This window comes from Talpa occidentalis, unplaced genomic scaffold (assembly GCF_014898055.3).
Source record: "Talpa occidentalis isolate TD23 unplaced genomic scaffold, MPIMG_talOcc4v2.1 talOcc4.17, whole genome shotgun sequence".
NCBI lineage: Eukaryota > Metazoa > Chordata > Mammalia > Eulipotyphla > Talpidae > Talpa > Talpa occidentalis.
The window spans coordinates 48,266,073-48,285,033 of record NW_023601754.1 but is presented as its reverse complement, the minus strand read 5'-3'; the positions used below and the strand labels follow the sequence as shown (position 1 = coordinate 48,285,033).

At 49.7% G+C, this 18,961-nt stretch overlaps 1 protein-coding gene across 9 annotated transcripts in view; it reads right to left on the bottom strand.

Annotated features, from left to right (window-relative positions):
• LOC119249634 (zinc finger protein 350-like) overlaps positions 1-18,961 on the bottom strand; it is a 99,042-nt gene that overhangs the window by 64,745 nt on the left and 15,336 nt on the right. The window contains exons 5-6 of one of the 9 annotated variants that reach the window (XR_008552567.1): positions 16,400-16,609; positions 13,704-15,476 (exon numbers count right to left, since the gene is read on the bottom strand). The exons of 6 other annotated variants lie outside the window; for them this stretch is intronic. The gene's annotated coding sequence lies outside the window, so the exon portion shown is untranslated. Of the gene's footprint in view, positions 1-13,703; positions 16,610-18,961 lie in introns of those variants that run through there. 2 more of the 9 variants (XM_054697344.1, XM_037517080.2) reach the window with 2 other exon arrangements.

Here is an 18,961-nt window from a genome sequence, read left to right as displayed (position 1 = left end):
GAGAATATAAAAAATAAAATTTAAATAAAATGTGGGGAAAAAAAATGCTTAAGGGCGATGGACAGTAGATCTTGGTTATACTGTGGATTTGTCTGTTGGAAAATCCAAAGAACTGACTTTTGCCCGTCTTTTATAGTGCTCCAAAACTACACAGCCAGTGTGGTTCCTGACTGAAAATTCCACAATGAAAGGTGTAAAGAGGGTCTGCCGGGTGGCCCGGGGGTTAAGTCTCAGCGCTATCACCTCCAGGGCTGACTTCCATCCCCAGCCAGGGAGCTGACCCGCATGGCACAGCAGACCTCTCCCGTCTCCCCGCTGCCTCCCTCAGCAGTGCTTTTCAGTAGATCCTCCTGGTCTGCCCCCTAGTCTGACTCTGTTGAGTCCTGTCACCCCGCCCCCACACCTCTGGCTTACACCCCATTAGAGTGTAACCTGGTAACCATTCAGTGGTGTTGAATTGAGAAGGCAGCACTGACTAATCTGCCAAAAGAATGGTAGAATCCGGCTCCAACACATTGGAAGCGGGTGCTTTTACTTGTCACAGACATTTTGCAAACATCTTTCATTCTTCTAGGGATTTATTTTTGTGAAGATTTCCTATCACTACTGAAGTCAATATAAGTAAATATATTTTCCTTAAAAATGTTCATCTCAGGCCTCCCTGGTGGCGCAAGGGGATAAGACGCAACCTATGAACAGTCCACAGCCTCTGCAGCCCGAGTTCCATCCCCCGGCCAGCCAGGGAGCAACCCACATGGCACAGCAGAGCTCTCCTAACTGCCCCGCTGCTCCCCTCAGCGGTGTATTTTAGCAGATCTGCCTGTTCTGTTTCCCAACCTGTGTCCAGTGAATCCTCTCACACACCCCCTCCCCCGGTCCCGCCCCACACCTCTGGCCTATAACCCAGCTCTTGTACGCATAAATAAATAAATCTTAAAAAATGTTCATATCATCATTTCCAAATTAATCTGGGTCTAGGTGTACGTGAGTCAATTACTTTCTAAAGGTGAATTATTGATATCATGTACTCTTTTAGCTCATGATAAACCCCGTTCAATTACTTTCCATTTCTCTAGCAAGTGCTTCAAAAATGATACAACTTCCCAGGTTGAAAATTAAGCATGAATTTTATTTGGGGTAGAACTTGGTGGGATCGAGTCTGACAGTCTCTGCTCACCTGAGACCCAGGCCGCCTTCAGAGATCATGAAAAAGTAGGAATCGCTCCCCGGCACATCGCTGGTCTCCCTGAAGATTCTCACAAGACACTCATAATTGCCTCTGACAGCTGGCAACTGGGAAAAAAGTTTTTCTGCCATGTTCTCAGTTCTCCAAGGCGCACCGTCATCACTGCTCCAGGAGAAATGATAATCGCAGCTCTGAGGGGGAGGTGAGGTCACCCATCACAAGCCTTTATCTTGGGGTCTGACTCTGTCTCCCACTACCTGCTGGGCGCTCTGACCATCGCCTTGAGCCAAACGTCCTGGCAGAGGGAAGGAATCCAGTGAGTACTTTCTGTTGCAGCCTGAGGCAGACTCTGGACGGGAAGTCTGAGACAGTGCTTGTGTCTCTTCTGGGGTGGAGGCGGTTGATCCACTGGCAGAATCACAAGAGGAGGCATGATTCCTCTGCTATGAGATGACCTAGTGAAAAGAATCAAGGGCCGGGACCCTGGGCAACCTTGCTGACCTCCATGTAATCTAATTAAATCCTCTCGGGGGAAGCACATTGGTAAATAGTGAAGCTTGATTTTTAAGGCACTTAAGGATTGTCATCATGAAAGCAAACTATTGTTCACATTTCCTTACACAAATCACAGAGTAAATTTTTTCCATGTAGTGTATAAGGATGCTTCTAGTAGCTCGAAGCTTAAAGAGTAGGATGGAGCAGTGTAACGACCTAGTCTTGTGCAGAAATCAGGTGTCTGAAGTTGTTTCTGGAATGAAAATGCTTTTCTAGAACTCTGGGTTTATGTGGCCATGACTGGAGACAGTCATTATGTCTCCACTGAAACAGACTAATGATTATGCAGAGACACTTTTCCTCTGGATGTTGGGGAAGCAGCATTGAGGAGAAAGGAAATAACACAATTGTAAATAATACACGATAGAACCAAACATGTCATGTACAATTCTTCTGGGTTAATAATGTCCTAGCCTCAGTCCCACGCTTGAGGCTCAGTTCCCTATTTTCATTTGCACAATGCACAAGGTTTCCCAGCTCCCAACTCCATTTCCATAGCTCTTGTATCTTATTCTTCACAGATCTTGCCTCATTACTAATAGCTGCACTTACGTTAGCTATTAATACATGAATGAGCACGCAACCTAAATTATAAAAACTTAGATTCTATCCTACCCTATTTGATCATGTATTAATGTTTCACAGTTAAGGGACAAATAACATTATTCCCTAATTTATTTCATTAAATATGCATTTATTTTATAAATACCAGGGGATTCTTGTTCCTGGCACGCCAGCAGATGGGGCTCTCTGCTGAGAAACCAGTCTGTGTCACTAAATCTAACTTGCACTTGAGGCCCCTGAAGATCAAACTGTACTGTGGGCAGCTGCCTCTTATTAGGGCTCTTGAAAGCTTTCTTTGCTGTTGCTCTAGAGAATAAAGCTTGACACCTGAATGGAAACTGCTTACAACCAAAATGATCAAATACTAATAACATGAAGTACAGCGGCCGGCTATGTTAGCCAACCGAATGTGTGAAGACCGACCAGTGGTTGCCAGGGTGCTGCTGGGTTAGGACCCCTGCCTGGCAACCAGCCCAGCCAGGTCCGGCCTGTGTGACTTTAGAAGGATAGGGTGACCTGCCTGAGCCAAACCTCCCCTTGCCTTGACAGGGACCACAATGCCGGCACCGCCAGCACACACAGATAAGGTCAGAGGAGGTTGGTATGACAGGGACCCCAAGGTTCTGCTTATTGTGAGCACAACCTAAAGTTTATACATTCAGGGGCCTCCTGGTGCCACAGGGACTGTGTCTCAGCAGTTATGAGGCTGTCCACAGCCATTGCAGCATGAGCTGGATCCCCAGTTGTCAGTGGATCCACCTGTTCTGCTCCCCACTCTGTCTCTGGTGAGTCCTCTCACCACCCGGACCTCTGCTCCACATCCCAGTTCTTCTAGGAAAAATATATAAAATATTTTTAAATAAAATAAAGTTATACATGTGACAAGACAAGACGCTAAGTAAATGTCCTGTGAGTGTAGTGAGTACCAGTGCTCGGGTAGCCCACAGCTGCACCCTGGCCCCGGGGCCTCCCGAACAACCTCTAAGGACATGGCGATAGCAATGTTCACTTATCCTAAAATGTTGTTGGGATCTTGGGGATTTACCAATTTCTTTGCCATTTTCTCTTTCTTTAAGGCTCTGAGTGCAAGTTGAAGGCCTTACATTTGATTCTCAAGCCGTTGCAGCTACATCTAGGACACCACCCCTTACCAATGGCCGCCGCTTGGTTCCTTTATTCCTTGGATGGTTTAGAATGTAAACTTGTGTCCTGGCCTCACCCAGTGGCCACCCCGCACCCCACCTCTCCAACATCTCTCCCACCACCGCCTGCACCAGGAGCCTCAGGTGGGTAGAACTGAAGGGTTCCGAGGGTTCGGGGGTTTCCTTTCCTTTGCTAGACCCTGAGTGGTGGGTTCATATCATTTCCCCTATGTGTGTGTTTGCCAGATGCAGCCGCAAAAACATCCTAAAGAAAAGAAGGCCTTGGGGCCCAGCACCTCCAAGTCGCGATAGGTGGCACAGTTGCCATCCCTGGATGTTTCCTTGTGGGCTCCTGGGGGGCCTTTGGCTCTGCAGGTTCATCCCCCACACCCAGCCAGCAGGTCACTCAGCAATGACCTCGGTCCCAGCCCACCCTCCCACCCTTCCGTCTTTCTTTTTGGTGGTTGCATTTTTTTAAATGTAGAGACACACGTCCACGTTACGAATGCAGCGCTCCGTGGGACTTCTAAACCACTGCAAACATAACACCCAGATCAAGAAACAGAATGTCCTCAGTTGCCCACAGCCCTCCTGAGCCCCCCGTAAGTCAGGGCACCAAGAGCGAAATTCTGGGGCACTAACTGTGGGAGGGGGACACTTGGGAATAGGGGGAGTAGGTTTGCCACTAGTCTGACATTGAAGAGATGAGCTCCCTTTTACTGGCATTGAGTGTAAATGTATGTAAATAGAGCCAAAGGTTTAAACTTTCCATATTGGCCCATTTTTCCCAATTCCATGTAGTTTTGTGAGTGTAACAGTCTCCCACGGAACTACTGCTGCAGGTCATTACGTTGCTACATAGAATTCTTGTGTGATTAGCAAACAATGAATGGAATCATTCTGCTGATAATGGGGAGTTCTGAGTCTGGGGGTCTCATGAGGAGTGAGTAGTGCCACCAAGTACAAGCCAGTCTGTGGTAACATCTTCCTCTCTGTCTTTCCATGACACCAGCTCTTCATTTTAATATACCTTAATTTGCCAGCCCATACAGTGTGTTTTGTGATGCTTCTCAAATATTCTCTCATCCTGAGGCCACCGAAATATTTCTTGTTCTTCTAAAAACCACTTTAACATGTAGACAGGCCTCTGATTTAGTGTTGCTTCCCTGCCTGGCACAGGTAATGGCTCAGGTGGTCTGCTTGTTCCAATGGGACCTAAATCTCCCTCCTAGTCTGAGAATTTGGATCCTGCTTTCTCTCCATTTCCTGTCATTGCTTCCCCAAGGTGAGTCCCACCTCATCTTTAAAGCTGATTTTCCCGTGAAATACACTGATCACTGTCTCCATCCGGCAAACTTCCCGATGCCTCTGGCAACCCCACGGGAACACACAGCAGAAATCACGCCTGGTGTCAACGAGCTTCTGTGGGCCGCTCTCCCCAGGAACGACCGCTCTCATAATTCAAAGGGAAACGTGACGAATGATAGACTGACCTCCAGAGACGTGACAGTAGGTGTCATCTTCTTAGCACACACAGTAGTGGGCGTCCTGGGCAATTTTTCCCTTCTTCATCAACTCTTCCTTCACCTCCCTGGCTGTCGGCCGAGGTCCATAGACTTAATTCTCAAGCATGCGGTTCTCTCCAACTCCTTGGTCATTCTCTCTGAAGGGGTCCCCCAGATGACCTCAGCTCTTGGATGGAAACACTTCACGGATGATTCGGGGTGCAAACTTCTTCTGTATGTGCAGCGGGTGGGCAGGGGCATGTCCATCAGCACCACCTGCCTCTTGAGTGTGTTCCAGGCCATCACCATCAGCCCCGAGAGGTCCTGCTGGAAGACTCGGAAAACAAAATCCCCCAAACACCTTGGCATCCTCATCCTCCTCTGCTGGGTCCTGTGCCTGTTGGTACACAGCCTCTTGCCTTCTTTGGTGTATATGTCCAGCAAATGGAGCAGTGAAAACCTGACCAGGGAAAGGGACTTTGGGTACTGTTCCTCCAAGGGCCATGACAGTACCACAAATATACTCTACTCTGCACTTGTCGTCTTCCCTGAACTTTCGTTTTCTGTGCTCATCATCTGGGCCAGCAGCTACATGGTCCTCTTCCTGCACAGGCACAGGCAGAGGGTCCGGCACCTTCACAGGACGAGTGTCCGCCCCAGATCCTCCCCCGAGGCCAGAGCCACCCAGAGCATCCTCGTCCTGGCAAGCAGCTTCTTTTTGTTTCATACCGTCTCCTCCATCATCCACGTCTGTGTCGCTCATTTTTACAATCACAGCTGGTGGCTGGAGAACATCGCCACCTTTCTCGCTATGTGTTTTCCAAGTGTCAGCCCGTTTCTGCTCATGAGCTGTGACTGTAGTGTTTCCAGGCTCTGCTTTGCGTGGGTCAGGTTTAGAAGATGCCCAAATCTTACCGGAAATATGTAGGTTGTATATTTGGGCACAATATTTGGTGGTTTATTCACCTGTCACTCTCAAAAAGTCCACACAGAAACTTGAGAAACCACGTCTCCCTGAGGCACCAGACGGGCTGGGATATCCTCAGCTGGTTGAATGTGTCACAGATACCAGGGCCTCTGTTTGACTTTCACCAATGACTCCCCCCCATGTTTTGAGAAAGCCACTGGCTGCCAAGCCAGGAGTGTTTTCTGTGGGCCACACTAGGGGAGAAGGGCCGCATGTGCCCTTGAGCCAGGCTCTCTCCCTGACAGCAGTGGGGTTCTGGTTCTATGGGGTTACCTCGGTGGGTGGGGCAGTGTCATAGCACTCTGTAGGTTGGATGAGACGCAGGATTGTGCAGCTGGTTACACGTGCCTTCATACATCCAAGGTGTCATTAGCATCTGTGCCCACCCAGGGGCGTGCACTTCAGCAGGCTAGTGAGAACAAGGTCACTGCAAGGTCAGTATTCTTGAAATAGGGGCGGTCAGAGAGGGAGGACTGATGCCGGAATGGCCAATGGCCGCCCATTTGGACTCTAGACAAGAGAGCCACCAGAAGGCCAAAAGGCAAAACTAAGGACTATGGTAATAGCTACACAAACAGCCGATCATAGCACAGTGCTTGACAGAGGACGGGGCACTATGGGTTGTCACCCATGCTCAAAGCCAAGAGACCTCGGGCTCCATAACAACCACCACCGGGTTCTACAAACAGGGGGAACAAACAGCTCACTGTAGCCATACCTGGCGGTGGCCAAACCCGGACAGTAATCACCTAGATACAGAGTGCCAGTCACCTGTCAACAGAGCTGGCCAGCACTAGCCAGCAGTCGTCACCACTGGTTACCAGGAGTGATAAGAGTCTGAACTCAGGACACCATTTTACAGACACAGAAGATTTAAATTTATAGAAATGAACCTGGACAGGGCCTCCCTGGTGGTGCTGGCAGTTGAGCACACTGCTGTGAAGCTGTCTGTACCTCTACATTGCATGTTAAATCCCCCCAAGCAGGGGAGATACCCACAAGGCACTGCAGACCTCTCCTGGTCGGCCCACTACTCCCGTCAGCAGTGTATTTCAGTCAGTCTGCCTATTCTGTTCCCGCTCTGTCTCTGATGAATTCTTTCACCCTCCCATACATCTGGCAGGATGTACTCCAGTTATTGCATGTATGAAAAATAAATTTAAATAAATAAATAAAAGAAAAGAAATGATGTGGACGGAGCCCGAAGCCCTGGGTTCTGAGTCTGGCCTCCCGCATTTCCGTGAACAGAGCCCCTGCAGACAGGGAGAACACTGCTGCTCCTCGCCTGGCCCCACTGGGTGGGAACCACGTGCTGACACCCTTATGCTGGCAAGGGTGCCCCCCAAATAAGCGCTATGGGGAAGGAGGACAAGGCAAAAGTTGGATCTTTCACCTCCTGATTGACATCCAGTAGATTCATCCAGTGACATCGGCACAGCCAGTTTCTGATGCCGCCAGAAGCTGCTTTTCTAGGTTTGTAAAACTGCACTTTTAGAACTTTGAGTTATTTCCTTGGGAGAGAAAAATGTACAGTGGTTATAGTGGCCTTCGACTTTGACTTGAGGTCAATGATTTGTATGACGGCCATTAAACACCCAGCCCAAAAGATTGCTCAATAATCTAACATTTAAGTTGCACTCCGAATCTGCAACCTTTAAAATGTAAGTATCTTTATTAAAATGTATTTAGCTTTTAAAAAGTGGTACCCGGTGTTTACCTAGTACCTGAGGCGGGAAGGACTTGAAAGGAGATTGGGACCTGGTGGGTGTTGTATCCTCGAGCCCGGTAGTCAGGACCTCAACCACTACCCCCCTCCTCCCAGACCCTGGTCTCCAAAGCTCAGTCCCGGGCCTCGCGCCCACACACAAGCATCCACACCCCCGCCATCCAACAATAACACGACTCCAAGTTCCATCTAAACTCTGATCCAGCAAGTCTCCTTCAATAACATCCTCTCCCCGACACACACACCCCCGCCCTTCATGGTGCGCCCCACAGTAAACCGCGAAGCTGGATAAGACGCCCAGTCGACAGACCCAGTGATGAATACGAGCCGCCAAGCAGGATCATTCAGGCCAGCGCCAAAGCCAGACAAGGGGTCGTTCATCTCGTGACCTTCAACTCCACCGACCCGGGGCTCCCGGTGACCGGCCCCAGAACCCCCAGGCCGCAGCCCATCACTGGGGCCAGCACCCCTCCCCCCAGAGCTGCCCCGCGAAGGCGAAGGCAGAAAGACGTCCCAGGGCCCACCCTCCTCCCCGGACCTCCGGGCTGTCTCCAGGGTCGCTCCTGGCCGGGCTGGGTCAGGGCAGCGTCTCCCGGGGTTCGGGTTCTGGGGATGCTGGCTCCGTGACGTCACGTGACCACGCCCGCCGCGCCCCACCCCCACCCCCACCCCCACCCCCACCCCCACATCCGCTCAAGGCGTGAATCGAAATCACGTCCTGGAACCTGACCGCCTTCCCTCCTCGACGTGGGCCGCAGCACCGGGCCCAGCAAGGCCGCGGGAGCCGGGCCGCAGCCGACGCCGCCCCCTCAGCCTGCGCCACAGAGGGCGGCGCCGCGGCCGCGCCTCTCAGGAGTCAGGGCCGCGAGCACGAGCCCGGTCCGAGGGCCGGGAGCCCCGGTCGCCCCATGGACACGGGGGGCGCCGGGACGACAGGGGCGGCCACGGCCGGAGAGAACAGACCCCAGCGGTCGCTGGGCCCGCGCGTTCGCAGCGGCGTGTGCGGGGGCGGCCGTGCGCCTGGCCTTGCAGGTGACACGGGGAGCCTGTTAGATGGGGCGGGGCCACCGGCGGGGGCGGGGAGTTGGAAGGGGCGGGGGCGGGAGTGTGTGTGTCCCTGCACGTGACACGGCGGAGCCCACTGGGAGGGGCGCGGCCAGCCTTGGTAGCAGGCTTGAGGGTCTGGAGGCGGGGTCAGGCTTCAGGGTGGGTGACCATCCCCTGGAAGACAAAGGACACCCCCGAGTGAGGAAACGCCCAGCAGCGCGGTGTCTGGTCTGCACCAGCCCCAAGGACACAAGAAACACAGAAACACCAGCTGCTCGGGCGTGCCAGGGAGGTGGGGGAGCCGACGGGGGCCCCTTTACCAGACCATCCGGGTATTCTGCACAACGTAGCTTTCTCCTTCCAGGTGATCTAGAAATTCCAGTGCTAAGAATATTGTTAAAAATTTTTATATGAACTACGGACGTCTTGGCAAACATTTTAAGAATCAATAACCTGAATGTTCAGGTGAATGGACGGGTAAACACTCCTTAAATAGAACAGTATGCAGCGTCAAAAATCAATACAGAATTAGGGCCTCTTGGTGGCTCTGCGGGTTAGGCGCAGCGCTGTGAAGCTATCCGGAGCCTCTGCAGCGCGAGTTCGACGGCCGGCCAGGGAGCTAGCCACATGGTGCAGCAAACTTACCTGCCTCGCCCGCTGCTTCCCTCAGCAGTGATTTTCAGTCAATCCACCTGTTCTGCTTCCCAATATGTCCCTGGTGAATTCTCTCGCCCTCCTGCACCTCTGACATATACCCCCGTTCACATATAAATAAATCTTTAAAAAACAAGTTTATACTAAAATAAAATGAAAATAATAAAAACATGTTTGAAAATGTACAAGACAGACACGGATAAATAGACGTTTTGAACACATATGAAGTTAACAGGCTGAAAACTTTGACATTATGACCTAAGTACTTATTGGGTGATGCCCAAGGTATATCAGCCCCAAGTTAACTACCAAAGCTGGTTAGAACACAGCCTTCGAGACAGTCAGACCATCATTTGGAGGTAACAGGGGTATGCTGGATATGTCAGGCATAGAAAAGGAATGTGAAGGGCACATACACATCCAAAGACTAAGGGTATTTTCCATTGAGTTATGGGGGCGAAGACTGCTTTTTTCTATGAAGTTTCAATTTCCTGTTTTGGGAACTGCAGTAAGAGAAACTTAAAAAATAAAGTCCTCGGGACCCTGTGGCACATCAGGTAGAGCGCATTGCTGTGAAGCTGTCTGCAGCCTTGGCAGCCCGGTTTGATGCCAGGCCGTCAAGGGCGATTCCCACATGGCGTGGCACATCTCTCCTGTCGTGCCTGCTGCTCCCCTTAACAGTGTATTTCCACACATCTGCCTGTTCTGCTCCCTGCTCTGTCTCTGGTGAATCCTCTCACCTGTCCGGAGCACGTGCAGTGTTTCACAATACGTGCCATCAGTTAAGTTTCGGTTTATCGTTTCGCCTTCTGAGAACCACTGTGTTTTCCTGTAAATCACGTGAGACTGGAAGGTATGATGGGAGGAGCTACCAGGATATAAAAGGAGAACCCAGGGAGAGAGAACCCAGAGAGAGAGAGAGAGAGAGAAGAAATAAAAGAAGCATCTGCTAGCGTCAAGTTGTCTCAAGCCCCTCATTTCAATACTCAGCCCTTCTCTTTTCGTGCCTATGAATCCCGCGGGTCGGGACACTCACCCTTCTGCGCCTCTGGCAGGAACCCCAACTCTTGTATAAAAATAAATCTTAAAAAAAAAATAAAGAAAAAACATAGTCGCGTCTTTCAAAGACAATTACTATATGGTTCCTCTCCTTTTGGGAATATAAATAGCCAAAGCAACTGCCAAAACACAACATGAGTAACGTTTAGATTCAGTGAAAGCTGTGCTGGCAACCACTGGAGGGGGAGGGCAGAGGGGAACGCCAGCAGAGGGGACATGACAGAGGGCTGGCGCTGGCGCTCTGCGGGAGCGGGAATGAGGCATGTGCACATGGTGAGGCCTGAAGCTGTGGTCCCTGAGTACATATTGAGTAAGCAAGTGAAAAATCAATTCCATTGGATGGAAAAAATATGTACATCTGTATATCATTCTATTTTCAAGACATCTTAAAGAACATTTCATCTTTCTGAAGTGTCACATCAAAGAGTGTATTCCATTCCCTGTGGTGCTCCAGCTGAATCATAACACTGTAAGAGTAAGGTAGGTTGAGTATTTTAGGTTAGAGTGTTACGGGGACCCCGGCCACCTCAGCGGTGGGAGCGTCAGGAGCAGAGGTGTTCTTTAACCTGCTGCTCCACCACAAGTCAGGTGTGGCAGTTGCTCCTCAGAGAACTTTTATGTAACAGTGTACTTCCTGGATCGTGCAATGGACCAATCAAGTGTGAGCTGTGAGCTGACTGGTGCTAAAGGTCCAATTGGACTTTTGTTACCAGGACACAGCCTCTCACCACATGTCAGTTGTGGCAGTTGCTCCTCAGAGCCCTTCTATGTAAGGCACACTTCCTGGGTTGTGGAATAGACCCATTGGGTGCTATAGGTTGACAGACAAATGGTCTAATCAGCCACAGGAATGAAAAACAATCCTGTGGATGAGGCACTCTGACTAGGATGTAAGCCAGGGTCGGAGGGAGCTGAGGGGAGAGATGACACCAGCCCCCCCAAGAAAGACAGAGACAATGCCTGCCCAGAGATGATGCCAGCCCCTGAAAAAGACATTTCCAGCCTCCAAAGAAAGAAAAGCAGCATCCAGCAGCCAAGCCCCTGAGGAGAGAACAGAAGCCCAAGGACTCTGTCACAGACTGGGCCTCAGTCCTGTCTCTGACATTGCCTGAAAGGAACACCAAAGGCCCTGGGTCTGGCGTCCCAAAGACCTGTTTGTTGTTGGTGTAACCAACAACTCACAAAGGGCTGTTAACACTGGGTGTCTCTGACATCGCCTCTGAGGGTCCAGCAGTGGCCATCACTACTGGCTGGTGCTGTCCAGCCCTCCTGGTGACTGGTGGCAGCCATCACTGATACTACCTGGGACAGGCAGCCTCCACCTGGGGTTACGGGGAGCTCTGTTTCCCCTGTTTGTAAAATAAACCCCATGGTGGTTGTTCCCTGAGCCCGAGGTCTCCTGCAATTGTGCCCGCGCGTAAGACCCCACAGACAGTGACCTGTCCTCTCATCGGGCTCTGTCCTTTTTTAGGCTCTAGCTCTTGGCTTTGGTTTTTGGCCTTTCGGCCTTTTTGGGGCTTTTTGGTGGCCCTCTGGTCTCAGAGCCTGGGCAGGTGAGTGGCCATTACATCCTTCTATCCGGCCTCCTGCCCGCTGCCCTTTTGTAGCCACCTCCGCCCCTGTTTCAGAAGGTTAGCAGGATTCAATACCCCTGATCCAAACTGTTCTTCACTAGGTAATTTTCAGGAATGCTTGGTCTAAGACAATATTGCACAGTGAGATGCCAACAGGTGGCGCTTTGTGCCTTCCAGCCAGAGTCCAGGTGGAGATGGCCTGAACAGATGAGCTGCAGAGGCATAGGCTGAGCACTGGGCCCCCTCGGAGAATGCTGGAACCAGAACCAAGGCACTGCTGCCCCTACCACTCTCCCCAGAGGGAATCCAATCGCTAGTATCTCGGGAATACCCCAGGGGACAAAGATCTGCCAACCTCACGATGAGATCAGTTCATTTTTTGGCAACGAAAAAATATTTTTCTCACTGTCATCATTTCCACAAAACTATTACCAGAGATGACCTTTTCACATGGTTTTTACACGAAGGAAAAACAAAACCTACAACATGTCAGTCATCTGGTTATGTTTTCTTTCTTCTCTAAACCATGCAATACATTTTAGAAATACCACAACAACTACAGGGACTTTAAAGTCAGATGTGGGCATGAAAGTTCTCCAAGGCTGTCCTAGTAGACCCACTGCAGTCACCACCTCTATGTGGATTTCTGAGAGACAAGTGGAGTGTTGTTCACGCGACGTCCTACTTGCAATTCTACCGGAAGTACAGGTGAAAGGTTTCCGGGGGGTTCATATGAACAAAGTTTTTGTGTCACGACTTGAATGTGGAAACATTCCACATTCCCATTTCACATGCCCTGAATCCAGGGCAATGAGGGCATTAATGACTGGAGGGGAGAGTGAGAGGCCTCAATCTCCTTCCTTCATCCTCTTCATCTGCATTCTACCTCTCTTGCCACCTCTTTGCCCCCTAATTCACACTGGCTCCCCAAACGTGAGGAAAATTCACATGAATACGTTTTCTACCTGTGCTATACAGGCTAAGCTAAGAGTAGGTGGCCCGATAAATATGATGACCTGATGTTAGAGCTGTCAGAGTTGAGCGGGTGTCCCGTGTAGAGAAGTGATCTTCCCCAAAGTGAGGTCTGGCTCCTCTGGCTTTACTCTCAGCATTGGCGGTGGTGACCGGGAAGTGATCTCCAGGCCTGTGGAAATCCCTTCCAGATAGGAGCGTCTTTGCTTGGTGGGGGCTTTGTCACAGAACAGTCTCCCAATGTTATGATTTATGATGGGACTTTGGGCCAAGTAGTATCAGATCAGTCTCTGGAGGAACTGGAGACTAAACGTGGTACCCAACCTCAAGACAGGCTGGAGACTAAGGAGCCAACACAACAGTAAGCAATAAAGCTCCACTAAAGGGCCTCCCCGGTGGCGCAGCGGTTGAGCGCTGGGTTGCGAAGCTGCCCACGGCCTCTGCAGCGCCGGTTCGATCCCCGGCTGCTCCCCGGCCACCGGAGGAGGGTCCCACATGGCGCGCAGACCTCTCCTGCCGCCCGCTGCTCCCCTCAGCAGTGTACTTCGGTCCTTCTGCCTGCTCTGCTCCCCGCTCTGGCTCTGGTGAATTCTCTCACCCTCCCGCGCTTCTGACTGTACCCAGTGCATGTATAAACAAAACAAACGAACAAACAAACAAACAAACAAATAAATAAAACATGCCTCTATTTAAAAAAAATAAAAAAAAATAAAAAATAAAAAAAAAAAAAAAAAAAAAAAGCTCCACTAAAAACTCTGGGCACCAGGGCCTGGGTGGGCGCCCCTGCTTGAGACAGACCGAGAGTGGTCACATATTGATGGTGGGGAAGTAACGCATCCAGGAGAACCAATGGGAACACCCACGTATGGATCTACCCCGTGCGTCCCTAACCTTGGCTGACTTCCCTCTGCACGCTTTCCCTGTAATAACCCTCTACCACGAGTATAACACTTCCGTGGGGTCTCAGTCCTAGAGAGTGGGTACACCCAAAGGTGTAGGGAGTGCCCACCCCTGTGCTTGGTATATGAAAGGAGGGTGGTCTTGTGTGAACTACTTCCCCTCTAACCTCTCAGTTGGCATAAAACTCTCAAGGGGGATGGACAGTAGATCTTGGTTATACTGTGGATTTGTCTGTTGGAAAATCCAAAGAACTGACTTTTGCCCGTCTTTTATAGTGCTCCAAAACTACACAGCCAATGTGGTTCCTGACTGAAAATTCTACAATGAAAGGTGTAAACAGGGTCTGCCGGGTAGCCCGGGGGTTAAGTCTCAGCGCTATCACCTCCAGGGCTGACTTCCATCCCCAGCCAGGGAGCTGACCCACATGGCACAGCAGACCTCTCCCGTCTCCCCACTGCTCCCCTCAGCAGTGGATTTCAGTAGATCCACCTGGTTTGCTCCCTAGTCTGTCTCTGGTGAGTCCTGTCACCCCGTCCCCACACCTCTGGCTTACACCCCATTAGGGTGTAACCTGGTAACCATTCAGTGGTGTTGAATTGAGAAGGCAGCACTGACTTATCTGCCAAAAGAATGGTAGAATCCGCCTCCTACACCATTGGAAGCTGGTGCTTTTACTTGTCACAGACATTTTGTAAACAACTTTCATTCTTCTAGGGATTTATTTTTGTTAAGATTTCTATCACTACTGAAGTCAATATAGGTAAATATATTTTCCTTAAAAATGTTCATCTCAGGCCTCCCTGGTGGCACAAGGGGTTAAGATCCAAACTTTGAACCATCCACAGCCTCTGCAGCCCGAGTTCCATCCCCAGGCCAGCCAGGGAGCAACCCACATGGCACAGCAGAGCTCTCCTAACTACCCCGCTGCTCCCCTCAGCGGTGTATTTTAGCAGATCTGCCTGTTCTGTTTCCCAATCTGTGTCCAGTGAATCCTCTCACACACACCCTGGCCCCGCCCCACAACTCTGGCTTATACCCCAGCTCTTATATGCATAAATAAATAAACGTTAAAAAAAAAAGGTCATCTCATCATTTCCCAATTAATCTGTGTCTACTCATACAAGTGATTCCACTTCTTTCTAAAGGTCAATTATTGACACCATGTACTCTGACTTTTAGCTCATGATAAACCCCTTTCAATTACTTTCCATTTCTCTAGCAAGCGCTTCAGAAATGATACAACTTCCCAGGTTGAAAATTAAGCATGAATTTTATTTGGGGTAGAACTTGGGGTGGATCCAGTATGACAGTCTCTGCTCACCTGAGACCCAGGCCGCCTTCAGAGATCATGAAAAAGTAGGAATCGCTCCCCGGCACATCGCTGGTCTCCCCGAAGATTCTCACAAGACACTCATAATTGCCTCTGACAGCTGACAACTGGGAGAAAAGTTTTTCTGCCATGTTCTCAGTTCTCCAAGGTGCACCGTCATCACTGCTCCAGGAGAAATGATAATCGCACCTCTGAGGGGAGGTGAGGTCACCGCATCACAAGCCTTTATCTTGGGGTCTGATTCTCTCTTCCACTACCCGCTGCGCGCCCCGACCATCGCCTTGAGCCAAACGTCCTGGCAGAGGGAAGGAATCCAGTGAGTACTTTCTGTTGCAGCCTGAGGCAGACTCTGGACGGGAAGTCTGAGACAGTGCTTGTGTCTCTTCTGGGGTGGAGGCGGTTGATCCACTGGCAGAAAAGAATCAAGGGCCGGGACCCTGGGCAACCTTGCTGACCTCCATGTAATCTAATTAAATCCTCTCGGGGGAAGCACATTGGTAAATAGTGAAGCTTGATTTTTAAGGCACTTAAGGATTGTCATCATGAAAGCAAACTATTGTTCACATTTCCTTACACAAATCACAGAGTAAATTTTTTCCATGTAGTGTACAAGGATGCTTCTAGTAGCTCGAAGCTTAAAGAGTAGGATGGAGCAGTATAACAATCTAATCTTGCACAGAAATCAGGTGTCTTAAGTTGTTTCTGGAACGAAAATGCTTTCCTAGAACTCTGGGTTTATGAGGCCATGACTGGAGACAGTCATTATGTCTCCACTGAAACAGACTAAAGATTATGGAGACACACTTTTCCTCTGGATGTTGGGGAAGCAGCATTGAGGGGAAAGGCAATAATGCAATTGTAAATAATAGTCAATAGAACCAAACATGTTGTGCAAATTCTTCTGGGTTAATAATGTCCTAGCCTCAGTCCCACGCTTGAGGCTCAGTTCCCTATTTTCATTTGCACAATGCACAAGGTTTCCCAGCTCCCAACTCCATTTCCATAGCTCCTGTATCTTATTCTTCACAGATCTTGCCTCATTACTAATAGCTGCACTTACGTTAGCTATTAATACATGAATAAGCACACAACCTAAATTATAAAAACTTATACTCTATCCTACCCTATTTGATCATGTATTAATGTTTTACAGTTAAGGGACAAAATAACATTATCCCCTAATTTATTTCATTAAGTATGCATTTATTTTATAAATACCAGGGGATTCTTGTTCCTGGCACGCCAGCAGATGGGGCTCTCTGCTCAGAAACCAGTCTGTGTCACTAAATCTAACTTGCACTTGAGGCCACTGAAGATCAAACTGTACTGTGGGCAGCTGCCTCTTATAAGGGCTCTTGAAAGCTTTCTTTACTGTTGCTCTAGAGAATAAAGCTTGACACCGCATCTCTGGCCTACAGCGCAGTTCTTCTGCGTAAAAATAAATGAAATATTTTTTAAATAAAATAAAGTTTATACATTTGACAAGACAAGGCGCTAAGTAAATGTCCTGTGTCTAGTGAGTCTAGTGAGTACCAGTGCTCGGATAGCCCACAGCTCAACCCTGGACCCGGGGCCTGCCCGAATAACCTCTAAGGACTTGGCGATAGCAATGTTCCACTTATCCTAAAATGTAGTTGGGATCCTGGGGATTCACCAATTTCTTTGTCATTTTCTCCTTCTTTATGGCTCTGAGTGCAAGTTGAAGGCCTTACATTTGATTCTCAAGCGCCGGATTGCAGCTGCATCTAGGCCACCACCCCTAGCCAATGGCCGCCTCTTGGTTTCTTTATTCCTTGGATGGTTTAGAATGTTAACTTGCGTCCTTGCCTCACCCAGTGGCCACCCCGCACCCCACTTCTCCAATCTCTCTCCCACCTCCGCCTGCACCAGGAACCTCAGGTGGGTAGGACACAAAGGTTCTGAGGGTTTGGGGGTTTCCTTTCCTTTGCTAGACCCTGAGTGGTGGGTTCATGTCATTTCCCCTATGTGTGTGTTTGCCAGATGCAGCCGCAAAAACATCCTAAAGAAAAGAAGGCTTCAGAGCCCAGCACCACCGAGGTCGCGATAGGCGGCACAGTCACCATCCCTGGATGGTTCTTGTTTGGGCTCCTGGGGGGCCTCTGGCTCTGCAGTTTCATTCCCCACACCCAGCCAGCAGGTCAGTCACTCAGCAACGACCTCGGTCCCAGCCCAACCTCCCACCCTGCCATCTTTCTTTTTGGTGATATAAATTTTTTTACATGTAGAGACACACGTCCAGGTTACAAATACAGCGCTCCATGGAATTTTCAACCACCGTGAACATAACACCCAGATCAAGAAACAGAATGTCCTCACTTGCCCACAGCCCTCCTGAGCCTCCCCGAAGTCAGGGCTCTAGAGCGAGTTGCGGGGCACTAACTGTGGGAGGGGGACACTTGGGAATAGGGGGAGTAGGTTTGCCACTAGTCTGACATTGAAGAGATGAGCTCCCTTTTACTGGCATTGAGTGTAAATGGATGTAAATGGATGTAAGTAGACCCATAAGTATAAACTTTCCATATTAGCCCCTTTGTCCCAAGCCAAGTGTTTTGTGAGTGCATCTGTACCCCGCTGTACTACAGCTCCCGCTCATTACACTACTACCTAGAATTCTGCTGTGTGATTAGCAAACAATGAATGGAATCATTCTGCTGATAATGGGGAGTCCTGAGTCTGGGGGGGGTCTCATGAGGAGTGAGTAGTGTCACCAAGTACAAGCCAGTCTGTGGTAACATCTTCCTCTCTGTCTTTCCATGACACCAGCTCTTCATTTTAATAAGTCCTAATTTGCCAGCCCATTAATGTGTTTTGTGAGGCATCCCAAATATTCCCTCATTCTGAGGCCACAGAAATATTTCTTGTTCTTCAAAAAACTTCTTTTAACACGTAGACCGGCCTCTGATTTAGTGTTGCTTCCCTGCCTGGCACAGGTAATGGCTGAAGTGGTCTGCTTGTTCCAATGGGACCTAAATCTCCCACCTAGTCTGAGAATTTGGATCCTGCTTTCTCTCCATTTCCTGTCATTGCTTCCCCAAGGTGAGTCCCACCTCATCTTTAAAGCTGATTTTCCTGTGAAATACACTGATCACTGTCTCCATCCGGCAATCTTCTCAATGCCTCTGGCAACCCCATGGGAACACACAGCAGAAATCACGCCTGGTGTCAATGAGTTTCTGTGGGCCCCTCTCCCCAGGAACGACCGCTCTCATAATTCAAAGAGAAACGTGACAAATGATAGACTGACCTCCAGAGACCTGACAGTAGGTGTCATCTTCTTAGCGCACACGGTAGTGGGTGTCCTGGGAAATTTCTCCCTTCTTCATCAACTCTTCCTTCGCCTCCCTGGCTGGCGGCCGAGGTCCATAGACTTAATTCTGAAGCATGTGGTTCTCTCCAATTCCTTGGTCATTCTCTCTGAAGGGGTCCCCCAGATGACCTCAGCTCTTGGATGGAAACACTTCACGGATGATTCAGGGTGCAAACTTCTTCTGTATGTGCAGCGGGTGGGCAGGGGCATGTCCATCAGCACCACCTGCCTCTTGAGTGTGTTCCAGGCCATCACCATCAGTCCCATGAGCACCTGCTGGAAGACTCGGAAAACAAAATCCCCCAAAAACCTTAGCATCCTCATTCTCCTCTGCTGGGTCCTGTGCCTGTTGGTACACAGCCTCTTTCCTTCTTTGGTGTATGTGTCCAGCAAATGGAGCAGTGAAAACCTGACCAGGGAAAGGGACTTTGGGTACTGTTCCTCCAAGGGCC